General features: G+C 34.3%; 1 protein-coding gene across 16 annotated transcripts in view; it reads right to left on the bottom strand.

The window, feature by feature from the left end:
* LOC120891906 (uncharacterized) overlaps positions 1-25,263 on the bottom strand; it is a 211,730-nt gene that overhangs the window by 165,223 nt on the left and 21,244 nt on the right. For 4 of the 16 annotated variants that reach the window (XR_013435148.1, XM_078040143.1, XM_078040145.1 and 1 more), the window contains exon 2: positions 16,901-16,988. The exons of 2 other annotated variants lie outside the window; for them this stretch is intronic. The gene's annotated coding sequence lies outside the window, so the exon portion shown is untranslated. Of the gene's footprint in view, positions 1-8,960; positions 11,224-11,895; positions 12,003-12,615; positions 12,693-15,421; positions 15,739-16,900; positions 16,989-25,263 lie in introns of those variants that run through there. 10 more of the 16 variants (XR_013435139.1, XR_013435138.1, XR_013435140.1 and 7 more) reach the window with 10 other exon arrangements.

Raw genomic sequence — 25,263 nt, 5'->3', positions numbered from 1 at the left:
GTCCTGAAACTGATCTACTGTGGATACCAAGGGACACTGTATGTGTATGATCACAGTGTCATGTGGAGCCCAGAAGATAGAATGCCTACTCTTGCCAGAAGAGATAAAAAGGAAAACATTACCAAGAAAATATTTTCTTTTTCTGGGCAGAGAGAAGACAGCAGGTAGAGAAATAATATTGGACTTAAAACCAACAGGAAACACTTCTAATGAGTGTAGCTTTAAAGTCTGGTTTGCTTAGACTTTCTAAATTTAAGTGTTTATCTCTATGTTTGCTGTTTTCTAAAAATCAACTACATCTAGAAAATAGGAATGTAAATATTCTGAGAATAGACTATTTGATTAGATTATTACTTCCTGTATAAAGTTTACTTTCCAGTAGGGACAAAGCAAATATTCAGGCTAGATTATTTTTTAAGGAGACAAAACAAGCCCTTGATAATATTCTACACAGAATATTGACTTAAAAACCCCAATATATTTTTATTTTTCTCAATAATCCCCTTTCTATTTTTTCTTCTTTACTTCCTGTCCTTCTACTCTTTCCCTTCTTTTTAATAAACACAATTAAATAAAAATGCTGATTCTGCTCCTCCTAAACCATTTCTAATATACACTCTGGACAACCTACTGTAATAAACTCTTCTATGTCCATTATAACTTTTTTATATAGCCCCGTGTTGGGGCACATGCCTATGATCACAGCAACTCAGGAGGCTGAAGCAGGAGTATCTCAAGTTTGAGGCTAGCCTCAACAACTTAGCAAGGTCCTGTCTCAAAATTAAAAGGAGGAGGAGGAAAAGGAGGTGAGTTGGGGAGGAGTAGTATGTAGCTCAGTTATAGAGTGCAGCCACTGCTACCAGTTTAATCCACACTAGGGAATATATATATATATCCTCCTGCTACAACTCTACCTTAATTGAGATCTTTTCTTTTAATATTAAGAGAGATTATTGTTTTGGCTCCTAAACGTAGGTTAGCATACACTTTAACATCCTAACTAGAAATTTTCAAAGAGTAAAAAGGGAAGTTGTATATCCCATTACACTGGCATCTCAGGTATAAACTTGAAACGCCTGAAGCAAACCTGGATGTGTGTCACTCTACCTCAACCCCAAACTTTGTGGAAATTGGCTGCTAAAGAACACAAGGTAGAGTCCTTAAATCTCCACTGATGCTTCCAAAATATTTTGTAAGTCTTATCTGGTAATTGATCATCCAGATAACTTCATTCCTAGACTAGATCAGTAATTTGCAGACCAAATCTAGCCCCCTGCTTATTTTTATAGATACCTTTATATCATAATATAGCCGTGCTTTTCATGTACACGCCATCTGGCTGCTTTTAACTACAATGACAGAGATGAAGAGTTGCAACACAACAGACTAGTTCTTTTTTAAAAAAATTCTAATTTGTTATATATGACAGCAGAATGCATTACAACTCATATATATGTTACACATATACAGCACAATTTTTCATATCTCTGGTTGTATGCAAAGTATATTCACACCATTTGTGAAGTATTTATAATCTATTCATGAACAGAAAATGTTGCTGATTCCTTGACTTTAAGAAAGCCTCATGAGCTCGGGGGATGTGTGTGTCTACAGGCCTTATTCACCATGAGTGTATACATGGTGTGCCAAGCACAAGGTAGATGCACAAGTATTGTTTTATGGATGAACCAAAATAAAAGATAAGCTGAAAAAATCACTAACAAAGCATGGCATTATGTTCAAATAGACTAATCAATGAAACAGAAAATGCAAACTTTCCCTAATAGTTGTCATTGTTTAGTATATATAAGGAAAGATAGCTTATAAAATAAATAAGAGTGAAAAATTTTAAATTATTTGTATCATATATAGTATAATATTATATTATATGTAATATAATATAATATTATATATATATATATTTACTTATTAGATCTTTTGTGTAAAATTAAAAAAAAAAACCTTTCTCCTTAGGTTAGAACTTTCAAACATTCACCAACACATTGATATTCTTTTTCTTTCTTTAAACAGCAGAAGTGAATCTGTACTCTGTGTTGGGCTGTGCAATTCCTGTCCTACACTTGGGAGCTCTCACTCATTATTATTATTATTATTATTATTATTATTATTATTATTATCATTATCATTATTATTACCACTGAGAATTGAACCTAGAGGCACACTGAGCCACATCACTAGCCCTTTTTGTTTTTAATTTTGAGACAGAATCTCACTAGGTTGCAAAGGCTGGCCTCAAACTTTGAATCCTCCTGCCTCAGCCTACCAGGTTGCTGGGATTATATATGCGTGCCATCAAGCCTGGCTTACTGTCACTCCTTCCTTCTGTCTTCTCCCTCCAGCATCTTCCGTCTCTAGATGGTCTTCCTGTTCCTCAAGATGCAGTGGTTACAAATGAGGGCTCTTGAGCCAAACTGCCTGGGTTGAAGCCTGGCTCTCACTTCTTCCAGGTGGCCTGGTCTTGGGCAAGATTTTTAACCTTTCTGTCCTTCATTTGATTTGTCTTAAAAAGGAGGATCCCTAGTTCACACATGTCTTATAAGTTTATTTGAAAAATATATAAAACAATTCATTTAAAATGCAAGCACAGGACTAGGGCTGTAGTTCAGTGGTAGAATGCTTGTCTAGCATGCGTGAGGCACTAGCTTCGATCCTCACTACCACATAAAAATGAACAAATAAAATAAACACATTCCATCTACAACTACAAATTTTTTAAAGAAAAATACAAGCACAACATCTAATGTATAATAAATCCCTGATTCAAAAATTAAACATAAAATAAATTAAATTATATTCAAGACTATCTTACCTTTAAAAAGAAAAATCTAAATGTTCCATGATGCTAACTAAATCCCTCTACATACACTATTCCCTTCTGGGTCAAGAGTAGTTAGAGTACATTCAAGTACTTCTTTCCCCTCCACCATTTCAATGAACTGTTTTTCACATCAGGGCCTCTGATGACCCATTTTCTAATACCAAGGAAAATATTTCAATGTACATTTATTGAATATAGTGTTGCATGTTCCTTGTTAACTATTACATCCCCTTAAAACTCTTCTCTCTCTTTCCATCTGTGAAAATATATATTTTTTTCCTGATGGTGCTCCTGATATGATCCCTTCCTTGGCTCTTTTGCTTCTATTAAAAGATTGTTAATCTCCAAATTTCTATATGGGTCCTCCTCTCCTACCATTCTATTTCTTTTCCTGGACTCTTAGTGTGTCTCTAGCCATATATCCACATCCAAAGTTATATCTTTTGGTCTCTGGAGTTGCATTTACAAGTACCTTCTCTATGTATAATTGGACAGGTCATAGGTACTTCACACTTTTTGTTTCCTTCATCTTTTGTCTCCAGCCAACATTGCTTAGTTTTACTAATGGGCCCACCATCTACCTAAGTAGTCAACCCCCAAAATCTGGTGGTCCTACTTTCCTTTTGTAATTCTAAAAGAATTACATATAAAGGGAAAAGTGTTTGGTTGGAAGTCAAGCACCCTGCTTTAATTCCAGCTCTTGCAGTACCTAACTGGTTACATTTGACATATAGAAAAACATTCTTTGACCTTCTAGTTCTTCTTATGCAAAAAATGAGGCAGCAACACTCCATTCTCAGATTTGTGGGGGAGATCAAATAGAAGCACATAGTGAAGTACCTCGCATGAAGCACATAGGAGATATTTAAAAAGTACTAACTTGTCCTTCCTTTCTCTTCATTTTCCATATAGCTAATTCATCTTTTTCTCAATGTTCTTGCTATTTGGTTTTCAAACCCACTCATTGTCCATACCTATTGCCACTGCCTTAGATGAGTCCTTTATTGCTGCTGACTTGAATCAGCAACATCTTCAACTCATCTCCCAATTTTCATTCTCCAACATTCTTCAAACATCCTCCAACCCATCTTTTACAACTGGAATGTGCCTTGGAGCATTTATGCCTGATTACAATGTGCTCCTACTTTAAAATCAATAAATCCCCAAAACCTCCAAAAAATTAAATACAAATTTCTCATCATACAATTGGACACATATAGATTCTGATCTCTCCCTTTCTTCTTGACACAGCCACCTCCCAATCAACATCTCCACTTTCAAGTTTCCATTTTTACACAACTCATTCCTCTGAAACACACTTTTCTCAACTCTAACTAAAGCTATTTATCCTAAAAAGCAGCATTTTCATGGAATGGGGGTCACCATCTCCTAGGGTGGAGGATATTTATCTGAAGTAGGGGGACTTTTTCAAATATCTGTCATGTCCCTTTCACCATTGAAAATTCTGATCCATTACTTTTAGGGTGACACATCATCCCACATCTCAAAAAGATGAATTGCAACAACACCATTGACATTTTGAATACTATCAACTTCAAAAGGGAAATTTATTAAAATTTAAATTTATTAAAATTTAAGAATATTTATTAAAAATTCCATCAAATTTAATTGAAATTATCAAAAATCCTGACTTAATAAATTCTAAAAGATACTGTGAATTTTCACTGAATCATAATTTCCTACAATCATAATCAAGATCTTCAGGGAATAGGAATAAAAACTACTGCCCAAATTTCTAGACCTTCTGTAGATGAAATGAATACATACATGCAACAGAGAAAAAGTAAGGTTTATTGAGTCCATAACCAAAACTAGTTCTCACTTAGCTTGTAAATTTTGTGCTCTTTCCATAGGGCTCTTTCAGGAGAAATTAGCAAGAAACCTGTGTGCCTGAAAGAAGACCATCCCTCTGCAGTTTACCATTGATAGCAAACTGCCTTTGACACAGGTCGAAGGATCCCCTGTGCTCTGGGCAGCAGCCCTTCACTGTCAGACTGAAGGCTTCCAAAGGCAGAGGTCATAAGTTAGATTGCACTAGGAGCAGGACTCTACTCTGCAGAAATCTGTGCCTTTATTGGTACAAGAAAAGCGGCAGACTAGAAGACTTCCTGCCCCTGACACTCAACAGCCTGGCCGCCACTCTCTGCCTTGAAACATTAAGACTAAATCCATTAAGCCTCTTCTACCAGTTAATATTAACCCCTACAAAACAACCAACATTCCTGGAATATATATCTGGTCTTCCTGCATAGTGCCTTTTGTGATGCTATACCTCACTGATCCCATCTTCTCTCGCTGCAACACTGGAAGTCATGGTAGATCATCAGCAAATTCTTCTGTGAACCCTCCCTGGGCCATCTTGCTTTAATGAAAACCTTGGCTTTCCTGGAAGCCCTTTTCCTATTTATTGTATGCTCAAATGATGACCGCTTGTGTTCCACTTGTCTTACAAGTGGGCCGAGAGAAGCATTAGGGATTCTCTTTGCTCTGCTTTGCTTCTTCCAGCCCACTCTTCTTTCCTCTTCTTTAAAACCCTTCTGCTTTCAAATTTGTGCCATCAATTTATATCTCCCATTATTTCTCTTTGTTGCAGTCATGTGTAACTCCACAGGCCATGGCTCACCCTCTTCCTTGAATAAGCATCACTGGGTTTCTAATTACTGTAATGCCCTCTGCACTACCTCTGCAATTTTTTTCATCATTGCAATATTCATATAGAGGATCCTATTAGTTCCATGGACATTTGAGTGCTAGACTTTCTGCCTTAGGTCAAAACCAGATAACTACATCTTTATAGTCTTTGTTTTTCTTTCTGATACCACTCCAAATAATTCTGATACCTGAAATCCAAAATTTATTTGCTCTCTCTGACATTTATAATATATTACATACCATCCTCTCAACATCCTATCTCTCCCCTCTTTAATCTAACAAGTCTTATGTCCATCATTATAACCACTTCCTTATTTACATTCTCAACTCCCTGTCCCTTTCCCATTTATCTTACTTTCTCTGCTAACTTATGACTTTAGTTAAAACCTTGCCTACTCTTTGAATGTAATCCCATAGCTGAGCACAGCTAAAGAAAAACTCATGGATGTCCATACTTATTTCAATTTCAGTATCACTAACCCAAATAGTCCTTGATGCTGCTGCCTTGTATCTTGTAAATCCATATACTGATCATGTTTTTATTTACCTAGCTAGACTCTGTTTCTGCTGTTCTCAACCTTTTAACAATTCATTTTCTATCTTTATTGTGACCTAAGGATTTGACTTCCTATTCTAGTAAGAAAATAGAAGCAAATTTTTAAAAGATTGAACATAGACTTACAACACTAACATATACATCCATCGGAATCTTTTGCATTTCTTTCTGTTATGGTGGGTGAATTGTCCATTCTGACATTATGGGCCAGTTTTAATCATTTACCAGATACTATTCTTATGATGTCCTGCAGGATAGTGTTCCAGCAATTAATTTATCTCTCTGTTTCTTGAATCATACATTTTTTTCTGTCTCTTCTGGGTCATTTCTTTCAGCATATAACAATACTATTCATTAAAATCATCTTTGAAAAAACCTTTCATATCCTCATTACCTCCTCCTACCTATATCTCATTTCATTTGTTCTCTCTATACTAAATTCCTTGAATGAGGCGTCTATACACCCACTTTCCCTCCTCTCATACTCTCTTGAATCTTTTCATCAACTTTTCACCCCTCTCTGCTTCACAAAATATGCTTCTATTAAATTAGTCACATCGCAATATTCAGTCAGTATTCTTAGTCATTTTTTTTTCTTCACCTGACGACATCGTTGTACCCATTAGGTGATATATTTTCCTCTCTTAAAAAAAATTTTTTGTCTTCTCTTGACAACCAAACCATCATGCACTCTAGGTTTTTCCTCTACCTTTCTGGAAACTCTGTTAGTCTCTCCTATTCCTCCATTTCAGAGAGCCATCATTTGGGATCATCTCCTTATGTCAACACTGAGTCATTAGAAAATTTTGTCCAATCTCGTGATATGATATACCACCCATATGCTAAGGATCCCCACATTTCTATGTCCATCCTGGACCTCTTCTCCAAGATTGAGACTCATAAAACCATCTGCCTTTTTTATATATATTTGAATGTCTAATAGGCAATTCAAGGTTAAATGATCAAAATTGAACTCCGAGTATCTTTCCACTACCACCATCAAAACAAAAGTATTCTTCTCATTTTTTCTTGTCTCCATCAATGAGAACCCTAGGAAGGCTTATTTGAAGAAAGTGGCACCTGTAATATTACTGTAGTTACATATTAAAGCTTAAGGACTTATATTTTTACGTGTTACATTAATAGCATATAATTTTCCTCAGAGAGCTTGAACACAAAAAATCTCTTAGTTTGGATTCTTTATGTGATTAAACAACAAAAAAAAAAAAGCCTTCATGTTACTTCATGTTAATGTGCTAATTATTTAGAAGTGTAATTCCGTGGCACCAAGCATAAGAGAAAAAGTGAGGCAAAGAAATTGGGGGAAGGGGATGCATGGTGTTGCATTATTATGCTATCATAATTTGACAAACCTTGAAGTGGCGTGTATGGAAAAAGTCCTCCTACGAATTGAAGCACTTCATTGAGTAAAAAGCAGAGAGAAAACTTATCTGTTCTATCTTTTGTGTCTCTTACCAATCAATGGTCAAAATTTGCCCTATGTGTTTTGTCACTGAGTCCCAGTGGGAGCCTCAGGGGTGGCCAGATCCCACCTCATACAATGATGGGGCAAGCAGCATAGGATGTGAATCAGAGAAGATATATGAACAGTGTTACCAACACCTACCTACTGCAGCAAATTTGATGGTTCATGTCTTCTCTCAGCAAAAAGTGTCATCTATGCTTTAATATTTAATAGCATTTTTTTTAATTTGAAGAAAATAGTGATTTACGAATGCTACCTGTTTGTGGTCTTTTTTAATTTTTATTTTTTATTTTGTTGGAGATAGACATAGTGACTTTATTTTATTCATTTATTTTTATTGGTGTTGAGGATTGAACAAAAAGCCTCACATACGCTAGGTGAGCACTCTACTACTGAGCAACAACCCCAACCCTGTTTATTGTCTTTTAAAAATGATTTTCAACTTAATAATGTGGCTTATATTTATGGAAGAGTCTGAAAATATACATGAGCATTCTGTATTAGTATTAGGTAGTTTCTAATTATATTCTGAATTAGAAACTACCTAATGCTATATTTTATTTTAATTATACCTTTCAATCTTCTTGATATTTAGAATTTGATGACTAAAGTGAATTATATGACTTTTTATTGTCCAATCATAAAGCAGTATTTTTCCATATAAAGTTTGAATTCTTGCAACAAGGATTCTTTTCCATTTCTGTTTCTACTATTTTTAGAAACCCCTGAATAAAATAATATTTTATGTGAATTAGTTGTGTGAGCTACACAGATTTACAAATAAAATATCACTATTAGAAAACTTGCGTTAACACTAAATTATGTTGTAGGCTACTACTGATTGGTAATGTTAATTGCTCTAAAGATATCTCAAGAATAAAGAAGTCGATCTAAATTATGTAGACCCCAAATCTGGTGTTAACTAAATGAGTAATTCCAACTTCTAGGATATATCAATGTTCAAAGATTTACAACTTATTTTAAGCAAATAAATTGAGTTATTCTCTATAAGGAAAATAGAAAATAACTATATGTATATATACAAAAATAAGTTGTATATCTTTTACCACTAGAGGAAACTTTAATATTAAGCTAGAGGAAAATTTAATATTAATCTTTAAAAGGGATTACAAAAATAATTCTATAAAAAGTATACCCCATTAGGCCTTATGTTTTCAAATGAAGATTGCAATATCGAGAACTTTCTCCAAAAAAATTTTCAACTTTTGCCTTCTTAGGCTTTTAATGTAAATTTTTGTTAAATATAATGCACATGGTATGTATAATATTTCTATTCAAATCATGTTATCCATCTCAATGAATTTATACAAAGTATGACCAGCTCCCAGACTAAGAAAAGAGAACACTACATAAGCACTCCCCTGTTTATATAATAAACATGGAACTGTGCATGAATATGAATTTATTTAAATTAATAGTTTTTCTATGACACACTTTTGAGTTCATGTCCATCATAATTATTTAAAATCATTTTTGGAGTTAGAGTACAATGAGATCCCTCTAAGTGTCACAAGTAATGTTCATGAGTGAAGAGAATGTTCTTAAGCACAAATTAAATCCTTGTATTTTAAAGCAGTCTCACATTATCTTTTATAGGCTAGCTCAGGCAGATAAATCTTAAAGCAATATCATTTTGACAGAAAAACATTTGTATCATTAATTCATTTTTATATATGAAAGAAAATATTTTATTTGCTTTTCTTAAACCAACCTGATGCACACCATATTTGTTCCTAATAAATAATGAAAAGATAAGGTCAACATCTTTCTTCCAGTGAATAGTATTTAAGAAAGTTCAAAACATGAATATATTGGGCTCAGGTTTACAGACTATTAGGTTTAAAGAATATTTACACATACTATTATTACCAAGCAGTGATAAAAGAGCTTACATTACTCTGTTCTGTTAGAAAGCCAAAAAGGCAAATTTCATAGCTTCTAAAGGTGAATCTTTTTATATAGCTCTTTGTTCTTAAGTAGTCTTTTGTTTGATGTTACAAAAGTAATTTATCTATTTTAGTGGCATTAACTCATTAGCACTATCTATATACAAATATCTATATTAGAATAACTATAAAATAGTAAGAAGAATAAAACTGTGGACTTTAGGTAAAGTACACAACTGAAAAATAAAAGATGAATTTAATATTGCAAAAACTTGATTCTGTGAAGCAAGACATACTAGTAAATTTAACTAACAAGCGAACCAACTATGGACAACTAATGCCATATTTTCAAACTAAAGAGCAAAGACAAATTAGAAACACTCAGGAGGATGATTTTCAAAGACCACTAGATGCCACTGTTTTGTGAAAAACTCATTAAATGACATAATTTATCTCTTATATCCTTTTTATTTTTAGTCACATAATGAATTGGGAGGTTGCCATATTATAATTCTAAAGTACTTAGGATTACTAGAGGATTTTGTCTTGGATTAGTTAAACCCATATAAAAATGAAAGTAATATGATTCATTCAAGAAATTATAGAGCATGGATATATCAATGTAAATTTTTGACTGTTAAAACCAATCCATTATTGATCTATAATCAAGGGATTTGTGAAGTGAAACTTTAATGGTTTGAATATTTGTAATGATATTGCTGTATAAACCTTTTCAAAGCAGAATATTGCTTGGATGCAAAATAATTTCTTTTCCTACAATGACTGCAATGGAAAAAGGAATAAGATTCCATATAATTTCTTGCAAGCACCTCTCCTTATTCCATCAAACAGCATTGTCCCTAACATGGATGTAAGTGGATCCACTTATCAACTCAATATGTAAATACAGGAGACCATTTTCTTATAAATATGGAAATCCTAAGTGCTAATTCATTTGTTTCCCAGAATAAACCTAAACAAAGTCATTAACATAATCCTTTAGTGTCAGGCAGAGTTCTAGTATATAACATTTTTTTTTAATGTCCATGGAAATTTCATGGGAAGTTGTGAGCTGATAAGTGTTATACTTTTTAACTAACACTAAACTCTAAGTATTTATAAGGAACTCCTTTGAACAGACTATGGGTTTTCCAAATCAAAACACGTGTTTAAAGCCACTAATGTTGATTAACAAATAAGCTATCATGTTATTAGACTAATGTCACCTAATAGGCTCTCTTTTATGATGATGATGAGGAGGAGGAGGATGAGGAGGAGGAGGATGATGATGATGATGATGAGTGTGTGTTGCTAGGGATTGAACCCAGGGCCTTGTGCATGTGAAGCAAGCACTCTACCAAGTGAGCTATATCCCCCGCCCCTATTTTATTATTTTTAAGTATTGAAGATAACATGTTATATGGAACAGTATATTCTATTAGTTATCTGTTGCTATATAACATTGTATCTCAAAATTTACACCTGAAAAATAATAAACATTTGTTCTAATCTCATGGTTTCTGAAGGTCCAGAATCCAGAAGTGGTTTATCCTGATGATTCTGATGCAAGTTTTTTCACTGGGCTGCATTTAAATTGTTATCCCAGGCTTCCATCATCTCAAAATTCAATAAAATTGAAGGGTTCACTTCCAAATTCATTTACGCTGTTGATAAGCTTCCATTTCATGTTGTGCAGAGATGTTAGTTTCCCACCAGACAGACTTCTCCTTAGAATTGCTTACAATACTCAAAGCCTGCTGGCCTGAGAATGAGTGATGAGAGAAAGAGAAAAATAAAATGAGAACACCAAGACAGAACTCACAGTCATTTTATAACCCACTCTCAAAAGTGACATATCATCCCTTCCATATTTTATTCATTAGATGTGCACAGTATGTCCTTCCCACACTCAAGGGAAGGTGGCTATAGGAAGACACAAATGTCTGGGTGTGGCAGTTTTCTTACAAACTGTCTGCTGCATTCAATGCCAAAGTCCAGGATACCTTCAGTCGCTTTTAAAAACACTAAGATTTTCCTAAAATTCATTTGCCTTATCAGTTTTCATCTGACTACCAGAAGACTAATTTCATTTTAAAACATTTGTACAATATTGTCATAGCACAAAGGTACTGATTTCCAGAGTATATAAAAAGAAACAGTGAAAGGATTCTGCCACTGTACCTACATACCACCCAGGCACCCAGAAATAAATATCCAGTTTAGGATAAAATAGTGTAATGACATTGTTTTCTGAAATCATTCAGCTCTCTTCATTATATCTCTCTATATTACATACCAACAATACAATCTTGGTAAAGTAATGGTCTTGTGCAAACCTATCTAAATATTTGTCTTTCCTCTGAATAATATGAAAAATCTTGTGAAGCCATCATAAAATGTGAAGGTTTTAGTTTAATTTCTTGGTGAGAAGTACCATGTGAAGGAGATCTGACTGTGTGGTTTGTTGCCCCATGATTCATTCCACCGATGGACTGGTTTGCTCCTTCAGTGTGCCAAGTGTTCACCTCCTCCATCTGTGACCTGGATTGAAGAGGATGATGATATTTCCTGAAAGTGCCAATTAATACTTTCATATTTTATTAGTCTCTAGTGACTCAAGAGTAATTTCCCAAGAGCCCAATAATCACTCAGTAACCTGATGAAATTATGACTGGCATATAATAGATACAACATAACTTGTGAAATGCCTGAACATGCAAACCTAAGGACCAACTTGACCACATCTACCTTGCCTTCCCCTTTCTTTTAAAGATATTTTAATGTTGTTTAAAAATAACATTTTTTTGTTTTGTTTTGTTTTTTTGTTGGTACAATATCTTTCTTTCTTTCTTTCTTTCTTTATTTATTTTTTATTGGTTGTTCACAACATTACAAAGCTCTTGACATATCATATTTCATACATTAGAATCAAGTGGGTTATGAACTCCCATTTTTACCCCAAATACAGATTGCAGAATCACATCGGTTACACATCCACATTTTTACATACTGCCATATTAGTGACTGTTGTATTCTGCTACCTTTCCTATCCTCTACTATCCCCCCTCCCCTCCCCTCCCATCTTCTCTCTCTACCCCATCTACTGTAATTCAAAAAATAACGTTATTTAGGTGTCAAATGTGGTGGTACAAGCCTGAAGGCCCAGTAACTCAGGAGGTTGAAGCAGAAGAATCTCAAGTTCTAGATCAGCTTGGGCAGCTTAGTGAGACTCTGTATCAAAATAAAAAATAAATTAATTAAACTTATTTTATTGCAAATAAAATAAATAATGGATGTATTATATATTTTACATATATAATACATCCATTATTTATTTTATTTGTAAATAAATAATGCAGCTGAGAGGTAGAGCACCCCTGGGTTCAATCCCCAATACTGCAAAGGGATGGAGATGCAGCTCATTAGTAGAGCATGTGTCTAGACTGTGCAAAGCCCTGGGTTTGACCACCAACATGGTAAAAACAATTTCATAAATAAATATCATCTCTATGTTGTTTGGCAGTTACTATGGTTTTTAAAATGTATCAAACTCTAAGTATTGATTATTCCAACAGCCCCTGCTGCACACAGTGTGATTGTGGTCAAGTTTTGTGGCCTCTGAGGGAAGAGGATGACTGGAAAGGACACAGTTTGACCCTACAAGATATCACGAGTTCTTCCGGCAGTTATCAATGTCGCAGAAACTAAGCCAGGCAAGGGCAAGGGGAGGTCAGCACTGCTTCCCTGGTCGTTGTCTCCCTTATCTAAACTAGTTATGGTCCTTTTGCACCTAGTCAGGCTCAAGCCAGAGCTGGGTGACAGAATCAAGTGTGTGAGGTGTAAACCTGGGAGGACATAGGATTTATAAAAGGAGAAAAGGAAGAAAGAAAGGGAGTGAAGTGTAAATGGAACTGTGATGATCATACAAGAGAAAGAAATTGCATGAGGAGGGCTTTCTTTCTTTTGGGAAGAATACAGAATTTTTGTGACCTTTCACAGTCCCTTGAAGGCCTGATAGAAGCCAATGGTATAGGTAAGGTCCCTGGAACCCAAAGAGTTTAATTTGACTGGACCTTGGGTGGTGAACTGACGATATCAATTTTGAACAAACAAACGATAAACCACAGAAGAAATGTATACCATTATCTTTTGAAGTAAAAAAAAAAATCAGTTATCAATATCAAGGATCAAGGTCATTCTCAAAAATATGCACATACACATATAAATATACAGAATCCACATTCCTAATTATGCCTTTGTTAATTGTCGGAATATAAACAAGGTATATAACCAGTTTTTAAGCTTCACTTTCTTTCTCCACAAAAAACAAACAAATAAACAAATAAAAAAAACAGCACCTGCCTCACTAGGTTAGCCTACACATTGTATTAATTTGGTATTTCATTGGAAAACTGCATAGTTTGCAGCACGCCTTCTGGGTTGTCATATTCTAGTCCTGTTCATTTTTTTTAAGCTCCTTTGAACTTTTCTTTTTTCTTTTTTTTTTTTTTTGGTACCTAACTGATAGATAAGTCAATTCTGCTAGGTCTGGCAGTGAGTGACGGAACTGACTTCCTCCTCTCTGTGGAAAATAGCTTTGTTTCTAGTTGAAGTTCATCTCAACATTCCTTTATCCCGAGATAATTTTTTGGTGTTTTGACTCTTTCTTTGAACTGGTTATGACATCAACTGGGTACCTTCAGATCATGTATGGAAAATAAATTATTTAATATGTGTTTGTTTTTATATCTGCATGAGCCATAATTTATCTTTTCCTGAAGATTATCTTTTGATAAATACAATAATGTGAACAGAGTGTATGACACATATTAGAAACTCTGGAATATAAATTCCATTCCTGTTTTTATCTACTATTAGCTTTTCAGCTTTTATATTTATATTCATTCTTCATAAAAAAATAATTTGAATTTTTAAAATAGCACCCAGGAAAACAATGTACATCAGTAGGTCACTGAAATATTCTCTCCATCCCTTAGGCCTTCATTCCACAACCCATGAATCACAACATTTATAATTTTCTCTGGTATTTATCTATGTATATAAATAACATATTTCCCTGTTGGAGCTATCCATGGGCTGTGTGTGAGTTATGCACATTTGAGCATATGAGGGGACTGGTCTGGCTCTGGGTGCTGATTGAGCTGTGGGATGCAAGTGTGCCTTTCCTCTTGCTCTGCTTGTAATTCCACACAGCATCTGAGATGGGTGTGACTTGCCAAGATGTCAATCAATCTGCTGACCACAAGACATCACCAACCAGGACTCCATCCTTCGAAACCCTACCCCTTGCCTTATTTGGGTAGAATATTCTACCAAATGTCTTTTCTCCAATAAATATGGGGGATCCCGGAGCACTCTCTTGATTCTTCCAGTGATATCCAGCATGGAGCTGACCCTCGGGGTCACCAAACATTCCCACCCTGGAAACTCGTGTTTTGCGTGGTTTCTTTGCTTTTTTCTCAGTTTATTGCTGCAGCCAGCTCCTTTGAACCCAGCTCATCTGGCCAGCCCAGCCAGCAGGCGACACACACTTATACAACTATTTTGTACCTGTATCAGTTTTAGCAATCACATTCTGTTTTTGCACTGTGGCAAATTAGAATTTAGCACTCTTGTAAATGAATCTCCATTTCTTCCACACCTATGATCAGTGCAGACATAGAAATATTAGTTAAATCTAGTTTCTGTGTTCATGTACATTCTATGTTACATGAAAGGTGCCCCTGTGATTCTTCAAAGTAGGAATAGAAAATAAATAGTTATGCTCCTGTAAATATTCTTCGCTTCCCGAAGAGTGCACTTTGATTATTTTCTTTCCGATGATGTCATACTTATAATCTATGTAGCTTAACAAATGACTCCAATATTTAGTTAAAACAACAATAAATATTTCTAACTTAAACAATTTCTGTGGGTCAGGAATTCAGAACCAACTTAACTGGGTGATTCTGGTTCAGAACCTCCAGGCAAGTGGTAGTCAAGATTTGGCCGGGTTGCAGTCATCTGAAGGGGTGAGAATGTATTCACAAATTTCTTCACTCACATGGGGCTGGCTGCCAGAAGAAGGCCTGATTCCTGCCACCAGGGTCTTTCCATGAGCTGTTTGAGCATCTTCATATGATGGCTGGCTGCCCTCAAGAGAGAAAGTGAGCATGCCAAGAAAGAGTGTGGCAGAAGAAGAGTATCACGCCTCATCCAAATTCAGTAGTCACACACCATCATTTCTTTAGGGGGAGGGAGGAAAAACAACAACCACCTTTGGGAGATATAATTCATAAACAATTCTCAATTTAAAACGTGCAATTCTGGGTTTTTTTTTTTTTTTTTTTTTTTTTTTTTTTTTTTTTTTTTTTTTAGTGTACACAAAGATAGGTGCACCCATTACCAGAGTCCAGAGTCGGATTTTCTCTTATGGATATCCTTTATTATTTTCTCTGGTGCTTTAAGCTTGTTCCTTTGTACCTGGTTTTGAAATTTCACATTTCATGTAGTTTGTCAGGTCTTCTTCAAGTTTTCTATGAGTCATACTATAGTTTGGAATCTTAATGTCACCTACAGCCCGTGTTATAAACACTTGGTCATTAGCTTGGTGCTGTTATAAAATGGTGGATTTTCCAGTTGGTGGAAACTTTAAGAGGCTGGGCCGAGTAGGCAATTTTAGGTCATCAGAGGTATAACCTCAAAAGGGATTACGGGACCCGAGTCTCTTTTTTTTTCCTCTCTTTCGTGTTTTGGCCATGAGGTGAATTTTACAATGTGCTTCTGGCAATGATATTCTGTCTCATTGAAGTCCTAAAAATAATGGATACACCCAATCCTGAAATAAATCCTCCAAAATTATGAGCCAAAAAAACATTTTCTCTTTATAAGTTCATTGTTTCATGAATTCATTACAGTAATGGAAAGTTAATTAACATGGGCCACATATGCTAGACACCTTCAATTTGGAGATTTATGTCCTTTAAGTAAAAATAAAAAATAGTTTATATTTGTACTTTTCCTCTCCATTTCATATTAAATGGATGCTGAATATCATGAATTCATTTTCCAACTTTTTTTTCTATATTCCCTGTGTGTGTGTGTGTGTGTGTGTGTGTATGTGTTTTAACCTTTGTTCCTGGACTTTATCTTTAAATTATTTTATACTGTTATTTATTTCTATTATATTTTTGTTCTATGATGTTTTTTCTTTTATAGCATCCTTCTTTTGTTATATCTATTTGAGAATTTTAGAGTTTTTTACATTAAAAAAATTTTTTTGGATTCTTTTCAATGTTTGTTTGCTTGTGTGTTTTAATATTTGTATATAATCTTTCTTATTGTTTTATTATTTTGCTATCATTTTAGTGAGATTCACAGAAGAAAAACAAATGATATATAATGAGTCACATGCATTTTGAAAAAGAAATTCATTTTACCTTTCTATTTTCCCAAATGGTCACTTCAGGATTATCTGTTTGCACTGGTTTGAATAATGTCCTGCTAGAATATATATCTTCTCAGAACCTATGAAAGAAGTTTTTTATGAAAATAGGATCTTTGCAGATGTAATGAATTTAAGATGTGGTTATATTGGGTCCTAAATTTAATATGACCAGTGTCAAAATATGAAAAGGGAAATTTGGATATTCCCAGAGGAAGAAAGGGATTGGAGTGGTTCATCTATAAACCAAGTTATACCAAGATTGCTGGTCACCACAAGAAGCTTTAAGGGATAAGGAAGGATTCTTCTCTAGAAGCCTCAGAGGGAGGGGAGTGAGGGCCTGCTGACACATTGAATTCAAACTTCCATCCTCAGAATTGTGAAAGAATAAACTTCTCTGATAAATCAGCCAGCATTTGATGCTTTATTAAGACAGCCCTGGGAAACAAATACACCTCTTCTTCATTACTATGCTTAGAGAACATAGTACAAATAGAAAGCTCACCTTTATTTTTAAAGCATGCCTCAAGTTAGTACCATGTAAACCTTTCTTTTTCAGAAACAGAAAACTCAGACAACTCAGAGTCAGGCAGCTCTTCCTTGTGATCACACCAAGGTTGAAGAAGTTCCTGCCACCCCGCTGTGCAGTGGCGTCTCCCAGCCAGGTCAGTTTGGGCAACACTAACAATATTTTCCACCCAATGATGTGTGGGTAGAACCAAACAGTTCTTTCCTGTGGTGATAACTGAAGATAAAATTATAGTTTTGTATATTTAGCTAATTAGAAGTATAGATAATGACTGCTTTTCATATATAATTTTGGGGCCTGGGCAGTTTGATGCTTCTTTCTCTACAATTAGATTGACATTCATTTTTCTTTTATGACTAAGAATTTGTTTTGCTCTGCTCATAATTTTACTTAATTATTTTTGCTTCAAGAGGAGTAAGAAGGAAAAAAGGGTAGAAAACAAAGAGTCAAGCCCAGGAAGTGGTGGGTTTAAGAAGGAAATAGTCAATTTTATCAAATGCCACAGACTCCAGGTAAAATACTGTCTGAGAACGGATTTATGCAGAGGACATTACTGTCACTGGTGTCTTGGGGAGGGCTGGGAAAGAGCAAATTGCTGCAGGCTCCTGACTAAATAGAGGTGAAGAAATGGGTAGGTGTGTAGAGCTCTACTCTCAAGCAGTTTGGTTTTGAAAGGAAGGAAGGAGAAGCAGTTATAGTGCCGTATTTTTAGAAGTCACTCGGAGTGTTTACATTCAGAAGGGAAAGAAAAGATTCTGAAAGGAAAAGGCCTGTGGAGCTTGTGTTGAAAACAGGCAAGAAGAAAAAATAGTGATGACATAGAAGGAGAGGGAGAGGGAGAGGGAAAGGGGGAAGAAATAAAAAAAGACAGTGAGAGAGCGAATTGGTAAATATATTTTCAGATACTCATATTCAGGCAAAACCAAAGCCCACCCCTCAGACTAGAAAGAAAAATAACTGACGACCATGCAGCTTTGTTTTCAGGGAGTTAAGTGGGAAGGGAGAGGAAATGAAGACTCTACTTTGGATTTAGAAGATAAACTTGTATGCTGAGTGCATTTATAGAAATAAACTAAATTTAACAAGCTGAAATTATTATTTTACCTCCACGTCAAAATAGGGGGAAAAATAACAAAAATAAGCAAGTGCTCCAAGAACTCTCTTTAATATAACACCAACAGGAGGCGACAATCATTGAGTAACATCCAGTGTTCTAAGCACCTGGCTCCTTAGCAGGCCATTAAAAGAAATTATGGATTTCACATGGCCCATCAATCTTTTATTTTTAGTTCATTTACAAAACAATAAATGACAGGTACAGGCTGTGGTTTAAGACTCTAAGAGGCCTGTAGGTTCAGCTATTTTCTCTCTGAAGGCTCTAAGTATCCTGTTTCGATTGAAAAATATATATGTCTGCTTCCTCTAAAAGACATCCATTGAGGATGTGGCTTTATGAAGCAGGGTTTTACTTTATTTGCCTAAGTGCTTGCTCTTCGGGGCATAAGAAAAAGCCATGCAGAAGTTGATATCTGACTTTATCTAGTAGCCTTATCTTATTTCAGAAAAAAATAAAATATATATATCTATCTATATAAAAAATAAGTATGTCACTCCTGTAGATAAAGTGAAAGCTTCTCACATAAATTTCAAACATCAGTATAGACAATATTACTTACTGAAATATTGCATATCAAACTGCTTTTCTGGAAAAGAAAGTGCTTTCATCAGCTAAGCATATAATTTATTCAGTCCTCTCAATTAAATGAGCACATTCATAATTGAACATGGCACAAATGTGTGCAAGAATGCCAAGAAACACACAGAAAAAGACCTTTGTTTACAAAAAAAAAATTCTGTAGACATATTTGTGAAGCACAAAAAAATCAAGGAAGCATTGTAAGAGTATTTCAGCATTGCTATTTATATTTGCAACTTTTCTCCTTGCTTTTTGTCATGCTTATGTGTATTCCAGACCAAAAAGGAGAGTAATGACACAGGTACAACTTTTGTATTTGGCATATACACATAACTACCTGTAGCTAGCTCTGTTTTCAAGTGAATCAGTCAGAACTTGTAGAAACTACAGACACAGATTTGGATGAAAGCTATGACTATGTCTAGCAAATTAATCAATGCTACCCTTATGGTGAACCTCTTTGTGATGCTTTTCTTCCTGCCCATTGGGTTAATGATGGAAAAACGAAGTTGTTTTAAATATGGTGCCTGTCTTCTTGGTTTTTACTTTTCCTACCAATGATTATTTCTGAATGGATTTTAGTTTTGCAAATTATAGCACAATGTCAGATTCAAAAATTCTCAGGAAAGACTGAAAATATAGAATTATGGAAATGATCCTAGCCACACTTAAAAACCCTTATTGTACTCATGTAAATGAGACTGCTTTAACTCAAAAGTCAGATAGAAATTGAGGGTTCTGATTACCATTGAAATAGAAGATCTGAGTTTTTAAAATGCTGTTAGCAGCATAATATTTCAAGATTTATTGAGAAGCAGAAGAAGCAGTATGTGGGTGGAAAGATATTGTATACTCATTCAATGTATAATTAATTGATACTAAAGCATTACATTAATGAAATTTTATCTTTTACACTTTTATACTGGATTTATTATATTTTATTTAAAAAAGAAGAAATCTATTATTTTAAGAAAAACATTTATATTACACATGGAGGTCTTCTTTTAAATATACAAAATTAAACCTAAGGGAGAGTAACAAATATTTATAGGTATATATAAAATAGTTTGCAACAAAACAAGAGCACATACAGGTAGGACATTAATAATGTTAGTGTTATTTAATTCTTAACTATATTCCATGTTTAAAAAATTTCCACAAACATGGTATGCAAACTGAGTTTTGTGTTTGCAGCAAAGAAATCTAGATAAGCTATAAATTTATTGCTTATCCTTGCTCATTGACACAGATGTCCATACATAAATACATGATGATACAAAGAATAACTTACTGGTTTGTAGTAATTTCAATAAACTCAAATTTTTGAAATAGAAAGCTCATTTCTATGGTTGTGCATCTCTGAGTAATGCAGGGTTCATTGCTTAGCCTCTAAGGACCCAACAGTATGTATTACCAAGATTAACATAATTTGTAATTTGTATGATTGTATTTGTCAGAATTCTCTGTTTTGGGGGGGGAGAGTCAGGTACTGGGGATTGAACTCAGGGGTACTCAACCACTGAGCCACATCCCCAGCCCTATTTTGTATTTTATTTAGAGACAGGGTCTCACTGAGTTGCTTAGAGCCTCACCATTGCTGAGGCTGGCTTTGAACTCATGATCTTCCTGCCTTAGCCTCCCTTGCCACTGGGAATACAGGTGCACACCACCATGCCTGGTTTAGAATTCTCTTAATAAACCTAACTGTTCATCTCTTGGTTTGTCTTCTAAGTCCCTATTACTCAAATGTGATTCCTAGATCATCAGTATCCACATCTCCTGGCTGCTTGTCAAAAATGCAGACTTCAGGCCCTAACCCAGATCTTCCTAGTTGTAATTTGCATTTTAACAAGATCCTCCGGTTATCTGTATGCACATTAGAGTGTGAGCAGACATGCTTAAAATATTAGAAACCTAATAAGTCTCGAGTAATGTGGAAAGAGAGCAAATTCCAAAGAAATGTAGCCCCAAATTATACTTAATTTAATATTTTCCAATCTTGGATTCTGTTTAGAATCTTTATGTTGTAATTACATCATTGAGTGAATCTGTTAAGCAAATAGGCATATTTCAGGATCTGGTAGAAACCACAAATTTTAATTAGGGTTAGTATGTTGGAAAATTGTTTCTTGTGCTGAGGCTGTAGCTCAGTGGTAGAGCACCCACCTTGCACATGTGAGGCACTGGGTTGTATCTTCAGCACCACATAAAAAATAAATAAAGATACTAAAAGAGCGAGAAAAAAAAATGTCTAAAGTAGAAAAAGAGCTAGTAGTTATTGCTGAGTTGTTTTTTCTGTGAATTTCTTCATCATTTTAAATCACAAATTCAGTAACATTCAATGTGTCCCTGCATTAAATGCAAAAATCTTTAAATAGTCAAGTGATTGAAAACTCCATTCACTTTCTTTGCATGATTTGAAAAGACTTCCAAATCTAAAGAAGCTGTAATAAAGTAGAGAATACACAGGCATTGGTCCTCTTGTGAAAATCCACTTGATTTATGTGCTGGAAAAATTTCCACCTTCACACATTGAGTCCTTTATGAACATTTGCTTAACAAATAAACTAGTCAGGAATCAAAGGCAAAGACTATTCTTTCTACAATAGACTATAATAAAAATATACAGGGTAATGTGCAAAAATAATACACATTCAAAATGATTTTACTTAACCGTTCATAAACCCAAAAAGCCAAACTGTTGTTTCAAAATGAGAATTATATCATCAAGAAAAAGAATACTTGTGTTTACTGATCAGGACATTCTCTTCCTGGAGAAAATATGTTTCAGAAGCAGTGTTTAATCAGAAAGTTATTGTGAACCAGAGATGTTAGAAGAATGATTATAATGACTAGTGCCATCAAGCCTGAAAAACAAATGCATTGTTTTTTGCCATAAGAATGTGTTAAGTTCACAGAATATTTGATTTTGTGTGTTCAGGGCACCTCATCTGCTGATCAGTAGACACATTTTTAACTAGTTTTCTTGATTCCTCTCTCCCTTGCATTCCCCCCCCTCTCTCTCTCTCCCATTCTTCCCTCCTTCTCCCTCTGTCTCTCCTTCTTTAAGACAAATAGATTGAGGGATAGATTGAGAATGGATTGAGAGAGAGCAGTTAGGCATTATTGCTCCAGTAAGTTTGCACACACATGACCTCAGTTACTAGTTTGGCTAGAAAGGCCTTGTTTACATCTATTTATCATTTCATTAGGATTTTCTGTTTTTATCAAAACATTGGTATTAATATTTGCATTAAATAATCAGGGGTTAGTTTGCTAGTTATAATTTTTATATTTCTAGCTTCTATCAATCTGTCTGACACATAGTTAGCATCTTTTTTTAAAAAAATATTTATTTATTTTTATATGGTGCTTAGGATCAAACCCAGTGTCTCACCTGTGCTAGGCAAAAGCTCTACCACTGAGCCACAACCCCAAACCCATAGTTGACATCTTAAAATCAATCTTCTATAACCATCTGCCTCTTCCAGAGCCTCTCCAGATTCAGTGTAACTAACATTTCCCTTTCAAAGATGGCATACAGTTCACTCACTATTAACACCAAGCACTCTTGGATATCAAGGTCTAAGGACAGTCAACTCTTTGCAGTTTCAGGTAGTGATGAAAAATGCTTTTGAAGTTATAATTTCTGGTAGACACTTGACAAAGCAGCCCCTCTTTTGTGACATAAGCCACAGCCCAGAAGATGCTTGAGGTCACCAGTCAATAATAAATGAAAAATTATAGAGAAGATATTTCTGCAATATAGGTCGAAAATACTCTAAAATATCTTGCTACTGTAATTTTGACATATATTGAACACTGTGAATACTATGAATATTTATTTTATTATTTGGTAAAGCTTTTTTTATTTTGCTTTAGACGCTTTTGGCAGCAATGAACTCAAAAAGTGAAAAGTATGTTTGATGAAAAATCCAATACTGAATATCCACTTTTCAATCAAATAGAATATTAATACAAACTTGCACAAAAAATGCTAATCAATACTTTTATCATTACCATGGAGACCATAGTAAAGTTAATAGTCACTGGAAGGTCAAGAAGTACAAATCTCTAAAACATATCAACATCTACTACAAGAGTTATTTTTAAAAGAATATTCCCAAAGACAACAATTTAACATGTGCGGCTGCTACATTCCATTCTCAAAAGCATGAATTTTCATTTAGGTCAGATCAGTGTTCTTCTAAATAATTAATTTATTTCCAATTCCAAGTGAAGCAAATAGTTTTGATGTTATTTTTATATAAGTACTATTAGAAACTTCAAGAAAGACATTATAGAAGATAATTCCAAAATTACTGTGATATTTTTCCACTCACTTTATGTAATCAAAGTAATATTAAAACGAACATTTTTGGGAAAGTGAAACATATTGTCTTTTAATTTGAAAGCTGAACATTTTAAATATAATTGTTTCCTTTTACAGTGATAATATAAATACTGTAAAAGGCAAGCATTGTGGTAAAAAAATAACATTGTATCTAATTTAAGAAACCTATTATATCAATTGGCCATTTCCACATTAATATTTCATAATAAATCAATCCTAAATCCAGTGGTTTAAAACAGCATTTATTCTCATGGACATATGATTAGCTATCAGCAATAACACTAACTGACAGGGTAATGCAATAATCAAGAATGAGATGATGGTGGCTCAGAGAAGAAGTGAAGACTTGTGTAGTGGTGAGAAGTTAATGAATTTAACTGTGGGTTTGGGCTTTGTTTCAGGCTATGGCATCTCAGGCCACATGATCTGAGCTCCATTAGGCTGACACTCTTATTTCATGTTTCCCACCCTCTCATGGAACCAGGTGTCTGTCTAGACCAGGTCTTGCTCTTCTCCTAGTGATGGAAAAAGGCTCAGAAGCAGAAGCAGAATTACTGAAGGCCTCTTAGAGCCTAGACTCAGAACTAGCACATTTTCAAACCTATCCACTGGCCAAAATAAGCCAAGAGATGAGGAAGTACTCTTCTCGGAATAAGGGTATAAATTCAAAAAAGATGCAAAGATGTGGGTCAGTTATTCAGTCTATAAACCCTTTCGGAATTGGCCAGCAGGCACAAGTAATTTTTGCATTCCCCAAAATGTGATAATCAAACTAGAGAATTTAGATGTCAAATTTTTATTATTTTGTAGTGGGAATCTAATCCAGAGCCACTAGACTACCTCCCCAGAACTTTTTATTTTCTATTTTGAGACCGGAGCTCACTAAGTTGCTGAGGACCTGGCTAAATTGTTGATGTTGATAGTGAACTTGTGATCCTCCTGCTCAGTCACTGGGATTACAGGTATATGCACTATCATGTCAAAATTTACACATTTTTGTATGTTCAAAGACTAGATGAACTACAAAAAATTTTTGATAAAAGTTATTTTTAAATAAAACCCACTTCAGTTTGGCAATAGATATTTTTTCTCTTCACTGTTCATCATCAATAAGATTTTAAAAAAATAACTGAAGTTTTGATGAATTTGTTTATACAATAACTTAAAGACTGCGTGGACTTGAACTAAAAAAAGGTACATGATTTAATATCGTAACCCTATAATTGCATCCAGAATATTTAAATTTGTGGGATGAACTCTTTAATCAAGGGCTTTTTATTTGATAAATTTATAATTTCTACTAAAATTGAATAAAAGACCTACAATGTCAAATTGGTAAAATATTCATAAATTTAAAATATTCAGAAATTTAAATAATCATCAAAGAACATTTTTCTGAATGAAGACAAAAATGTAAAAGTGTGCCAAAATATTGACTGAAATACTTGTATATTTTAATTAAAATAAGTAAATAAACAGTAAAATTTTAAAAAATTGACAATATCCCCCACTTAGCAGTTTGGTCAGATCTTAACCAAACATTTTAGTATCCATAAAGAGAATATTTAATTAAAAATATGATGATCTACAAATAAAAGTCAGTTTAAATAATCAGCAATTTCAAATTTATTAATTATAAGATGTAAACTGGATGATTGTAGGTAATTTTATCAAAATAGGACAATATTAAAAAAACATAAGAAAAATATTAGTGGTATTATATATAGAAATATACATTGTAAACTGATTAAAGAGTATTTTCTAAGAATAATTATTTTG

The sequence above is a fragment of the Ictidomys tridecemlineatus genome, chromosome 2 (genome assembly GCF_052094955.1).
Source record: "Ictidomys tridecemlineatus isolate mIctTri1 chromosome 2, mIctTri1.hap1, whole genome shotgun sequence".
Classification (NCBI taxonomy): Eukaryota; Metazoa; Chordata; class Mammalia; order Rodentia; family Sciuridae; genus Ictidomys; species Ictidomys tridecemlineatus.
This window is presented reverse-complemented; position numbering and strand designations above follow the sequence as displayed.